Below are 6,786 nucleotides of genomic sequence, written 5' to 3' on the forward strand. Positions count from 1 at the left end.
TCTATTTAGTTTGTTTGAGTTTGAATACACTTGGTCAACTGACAACCAGCATCAATCTATGATGACCCTGATGCAAAGGAAAACTATGTATTTTTAATTACCAAGTATCACATAGGTATATGTTATATTTCATTGATACAGTCATCCAGTTAGAGCTCACTAACAGATTCATACCAGATTGCAACTATGGCCTATGCTCCATAACTGACTGTCCTTCCTTGTTATGAAGGAGTATATCAATGAGAACAGCTAAAAAATTTTTGAAAAAATATGAATAATTAAAAAGACATGAACTTTCAAATATTAAAAAGTATTAGGAACATTGATCATTCACTATGCCTATGAAAATAGACATGTGTCAAAAGACCTTATACATATTTTAGAAAAATTTGAATATAATTAAGAATATAAACATGATAAAATTAGTATTTAAATTGATAAGCATTTCTGTAATCTTGGTGTGTGGCAAAATGTATGAAACATAATATCAGAAACAGAAGCTATAAAAGAAATATGTAACAATTTAAAACTCGGTTATGTGACAAAAATCCACTTAAGGAAAATACTTCTTTTTTTTTAACATCTTAGTGTTTATTTGTCCAGATATTTTTAAAGTAGGCTCCACATCCAGTATGGAGCCAAATTACGGGACTGAACCCACAACCCCGAGATCAAGACCTGAGCTGAAATCAAGATTTGGATGCTTCACCAACTGAGCAACTGAGTTGCCCTTCTCCAGACATTTTTTAAAATTTCTTTTCAGTGTTCCAGAATTCATTGTTTATGTATCACACCCAGTGCTCCATGCAGTATGTGCCCTCCATACCCACCACCAGGTTCATCCAACCACCCACTCCCCTCCCCTCCAAAACCCTCAGTTGGTTTCTCAGAGTCCACAGTCTCTCATGGTTCATCTCCCCCTCCAATTTCCCCCAACTGCCTTCTCCTCTCCATCTCCCCATGTCCTCCGTGTTATTTCTTAGGCTCCACAGATAAGTGAAATTATATGATAATTGACTCTCTGCTTGACTTATTTCACTCAGCATAATCCCTTCCAGTCCTGTCCATGTTGATACAAAGTTGGGTATTCATCCTTTCTGATGGAGGCATAATACTCCATTGTATATATGGACCACATCTTTATCCATTCATCCATTGAAGGGCACCTTGGTTCTTTCCACAGTTTGGTGACTGTGGCCACTACTGCTGTGAACATTGGGGTAGAGGTGGCCCTTCTTCTCACTACATCTGTACCTTTGGGGTAAATACCTAGCAGTGCAATTGCAGGGTCATAGGGGAGCTCTATTTTTAATTTCTTATGGAATAGCCACAAGTTAAAATACAATTGATTAGGGAAAAATAGTTACAAAGCACAAAAAAGACAATGTACTAATGCCTTTAATATAAAAGGCATAAATCATGGGATAGAGCACTCATATTTGCTAATGATGGGGGTACAAAATGATTCTACCTTCCAGAAAGTAAAATATTTTTGCTTTATATAACATCTCTGTCTCTCAGTATCTCTGTCTCTGTCCTTATTTCTCTCTCACCCACACATACAAACACAGGAGACAAATAAAACTGCCTGAAGTAATGAATGGTGTGATTCTGGTTTCCTTCTTTAAACCTCTCCGTGTTTGATCAATTATTTCCAACAACCCATATATTTACAGGATCTAAAGCTATTATGAAATATAAATCCTTAAAAGTAAGCACAGAGTAAGACATAAAGGGAGAGGGGACAGGGAAATGAAAGGGAGAGAGAATGACAGAGAAAACAGACTTTCAGAATTTCCTGGCTTTTACCTACTGGCTGTGTCACCCTTAGCAAGTTGTTAACCCCTCTGTGCCTCAGTTGCCTCATCTATAAATGGCACTAATAGTACTCACTACCTCAGAGGGTTGTTGCAAGGACTGATTGACATAAAGTGCTTAAAACAGTAAGGGCTCAATAAATGTTAGCAACTATCATCTCCATTATCATTCTGCTCTGTGAAAGAAAAATAAAGCAAACTAACACTGAAATATCAAGGAGCTCTTCACATAAATTATTTTCTAAATTAGATGTTCTCTAAGTCAAGACTCAAGAATATCATTAGTCAATAATTGCATTTCTTTCTATCTGGTATTACTCTGTTATCTCCCAGTTAGCTGGAGTGTAAACTTCTGATGCTGCTTTTCATGGGCCACCACCACCAGGAACTCTGAGCTGATGAAGCTCCGTACAGTGCATGGTCTAGTGGACATGTTTCACTATTACCAATAAGCACCTTGTATACGAATATTTGTGTTACTGAACAAATACACGGTGAACAAATGGTGCTTTTACCCACTTTTGGAAGCAAAACTAAAATTATCTTCTTCATTTCAGTTATACTTTTATGAACTTGGAAACCTTTCTGTTGACTCCTAAAGTGTGGCCAATATAAAACTTCTCCATATTTTATCCAGGATGAATTGGAGTCAAAGAAAATATTCTAAAAACATAAACTCTCATGCACAACATACCCCAGCACACCAACATAATCATTCAGTGAAAAGAAGTGAAGCTTCTGATCAATCACTTGCAGTAAAACTCTTCACTTTCTTATCACATTCTGATGACAGAGCAACCAGAGGTAAAAGTATTTACTGTGACTCATCATTCCCAAAAAAATTAGGAATTGTGGATTGTTCTACTAATTCATGACAAAATGTATCTTCTTAAACTTTGGTAAGCTATAGGAAAAGGGGGAAAATTTACTTTTTGGTTAAGTTTTTGCATGTGTCCACCATTTCCCAAGACAAGTTAAAGGAATGGTGACTGATGTAAATATTAATTGGATATTTTATTATGTGCATCTAGCTAAACAAAACTTTTCCTGTTCTGACTCCTGAGGACATGGCCAGTTCCTAAGGTTGTGCAGAGTACAAAATCAGGTAAAGATAACTAAGATGTTGCAATGAAGTAGAACAATGTAAGTTTAAAAAAAATGAAAGAAAGTTTAAAAGAGACAGACCAGCAATGCCTTGAAGTGAGGCATCTCATCTGTGTTCCCACACCAGTGCCCCCAGACCTGCAGGGGCTCCAAAGATGACCACAGAGAGCTATGTGAAGTATTTCCAAAAGTCAGTGGAATGTACATGAGTATTTTGTTAGATCGTTATTTACTAACCTGGTTGTCTTTTGCTACTCAGAAATGATCAATCAAAGCTCTATATTAACATGGAAATCAAATTAAATAATATTATTATAACAACAGACTCCTTAAAGAAAAGAAAATTCCCACATCCTTGGGATGGATAAAGTTGGAAAATCTAGATGAGGATATGAGATCTTGGAAATTTCCCTGAATGTCAGTAAAGTGTTATTTTTAACTCAGTGCTCAATTATTAAATTCTAAAATTTGCTAGCTCTTATAAACATTGTTTCCTTAGTTTACAAATAATCCCATTAACCCCCATTTTACATGTGAAAAAGAAAAAAAAAAAACAGAAGGTGACAGAGCTCAATATCACACCCTTAAGATATTGCAGACCTGGAACTCAATATTCATCCCTCATAATAATCCCTGAATAATCCCTAAAATTTTAGATTAGAGATTAATCTAAATCTTCTTTTCAATGAAGTACAGAGAAGTTGGGAAGGAAAAAGAGAACCTAGGAAGAGCCCACGGTAGAGGAATGGGAGTGAGGAAGTGGTGAAGAATGGGAGAGACTGAGGAAAATAAGACTTGCTCCACTACAGCTCCTACTAGAAGAATCATATGGCTATTAAGACAGCACAGAATCCACTGTTCTCACCAAAGCTTGTCCTCTCACCTCGACTGAGATTCCACAAGAAGATGTAAGTCTTGCCAAAGGCTGAAATTGCTTATTTCTTTTGCAAAGGAATTTTCTGGATGAATTCTATTGCTCTCCAAGATGGGACTCTTTGGCCACGAAAGAGGCTGTCTACTCTGAGTAAGAGAGATGCCAACAACTGGAGATCCTTTTAAATGTGTTATTGTTAAGGGCAGAGATAATAAGATAAAAGACAATTAGAGGGAGAAAACCCTCTAGGTACTTGTTCTCTGGAGTCATGGTTGTCAGGGAGATTTTGTCCCTCCTAATTTCATGTCCCATTTTGCCATGTCCCTTGTTGGATCCAACCCCCACTTCCCCAATAGTCCAATCATGTCCATATGACTATAGCTTTTCTGTAAGACACTGAAGAGTCAGTAGAGCTGGGAAGAAGCTAGTAATCATTCGGTCTGATACTGTCTATTACCAGACGAGGAACCTAAAGCCAGAGGAGCTAAGATTTTCTCAAGATGACACTGGTAAAATACTAACTGGTGAAATACCTTAATTAAAATAAGTTAGAAATGTGAGCATTTCCCTGTGGACAAAGCACTTTCATTTCAGATATATACATCTGTACATTTTCTCAACTATCTGACCAGAGCCAATCATCAGAGCAGCCTGTGAGGAAGACATGGCATTAATCCCTATGGGTAAGCAAGGAAATAGAGGAAATCAGGAAAACAGTAAAACTAATCCATGACAGAACCATGACTTATCATGGTACAACCTGACTCGTTGTTATCAAGCAAACTGATACCAAACAATTGATATCAATTAACTCACTTGGTGACTGTGTGACCATGCACAAATTTACCTCTCCCAGCCTCAAGATTATCACCCCAGAATTGTCATAAAATGGGACTGAGAGTAGTAGCAACTTCATAGAGGAGGTCTTTGTAGAGAGAATGAAATTGGATAATGCTTATAAAGGACTTACCAGGGGGTGTGGTACAACCATGCCTTCTATTAATGGTCAGTGTAATTTCTAGGTTCTGTTTTGAAGTTCTTTCCAAGATGTTATGCTGCATTACTGATCCTTCACTAAAAATATCACTTAATATCATTCCCACAAACATTTTTGCTTGCTTGTTTCTAAAGTTTTGAAAATGAAAGTCAGCGACCCTGCCAGTTATTAGGAATACAGAGATGTTTTAGGTAAGGTCTCATTTTTGGTTTGATCTACTTCAACAATTATCACTTTAGGAAGAAAGGGGTGAGTGGGAATGAATTATTTAACTCTTGCTGATAGGTTACTAGTTATATATCTCTCCTAAGAACTGGAAAAATTTAATCCTTAAACTGAGCAGGTCCTAAAGTAGTTTTAAGGTATAACACCAAAAATACAGAACGTGAGCACTATGGCCACACAACAGAGGACAAGTTTCTGGTCAGAAAGAATCATGTATGTTCCATAAATCACAGTTGTGAGATTCAAATGAGTTCTTGTGACAGTGGGAAGAATGTGGCAGACCTCTCTGTGCCCAAAGTATCTATCTGTAATATCTGCAATATAATTTTTCACCTGTCATCTTTATATGGTAACAGAAAAAAATCAAATCTAAGTGATGTAACTATGTGAAGTATAAAGTACTGTATAAATATTAATGTAGCATGTATGAAATTAGTCCATAAACTCTTGAACAGAAAAAAATCTCTTTTTAAAACTTTTTAAAAGTTTTAAAATCTCTTTTTAAAACTTTTTAAAAGTTTCTTGAAATTCTCTTAGTTGGACTCTTGTGTCTTCATGGAACTCCCAAGTCTCCTGGATCCTCTGCTCCTGATCAACTTAAGGTCCTAGAATCCCTAGGAAGCTCAGATCAGGGACTCAGTTTCTATACTCTAAAAACACCATGACACACTTCATATTTTGTGAAGCTAACTATGTGAGGCCTTACAGATTCTCTGGGAAAACACTTAGCAGTATGATCCACGTCTGTTCTGCCAAGAAATTGATGACATTATAGAAGTTTCAGGTGTACATTATAAGCAACATCTATATACACTACAAAGTGATCACCACCAAAATCTAGTGACCAGTCATCACCATATAATCAACCCCCTTCACCATTTTACCCAGTCTGCAACCTCCTTCCTCTCTGATAACCATCAGTTGTTCTCTGTATCTATGAGTTTATTTTTGTATTATTATTCTTGCTAGTTTATCTTGTGTCTTTAGATTCCAAATATGAAGGAAATGACATAATAATTGTATTTTTCCATCTGTCTTATTTCACATTGCATAATATCTTCAAGGTCCATGCATATTGTCACAAATGGAAATATTTTTTTTCCTTTTTTATTAATATATTTATTTTCAGCATAACAGTATTCATTATTTTTTCATCACACCCAGTGCTCCATGCAAACCGTGCCCTATATAATACCCACCACCTGGTACCCCGACTTCCCACCCCCCCACCACTTCAAACCCCTCAGATTGTTTTTCAGAGTCCATAGTCTCTCATGATTCACCTCCCCTTCCAATTTACCCCAACTCCCTTCTCCTCTCTAACTCCCCATGTCTTCCACGCTATTTGTTATGCTCCACAAATAAGTGAAACCATATGATAATTGACTCTCTCTGCTTGACTTATTTCACTCAGCATAATCTCTTCCAGTCCCGTCCATGTGGATACAAAAGTTGGGTATTCATCCTTTCTGATGGAGGCATAATACTCCATAGTGTATATGGACCACATCTTCCTTATCCATTCATCCATTGATGGGCATCTTGGTTCTTTCCACAGTCTGGCGACCATGGCCATTGCTGCTATAAACATTGGGGTACAGATGGCCGTTCTTCTCACTACCTCTGTATCTTTGGGGTAAATACCCAGTAGTGCAATGGCAGGGTCATAGGGAAGTTCTATTTTTAATTTCTTGAGGAATCTCCACACTGATCTCCAAAGTGGCTGCACCAACTTGCATTCCCACCAACAGTGTAAGAGGGTTCTCCTT

This window comes from Mustela erminea, chromosome 9, assembly GCF_009829155.1.
Source record: "Mustela erminea isolate mMusErm1 chromosome 9, mMusErm1.Pri, whole genome shotgun sequence".
Classification (NCBI taxonomy): domain Eukaryota; kingdom Metazoa; phylum Chordata; class Mammalia; order Carnivora; family Mustelidae; genus Mustela; species Mustela erminea.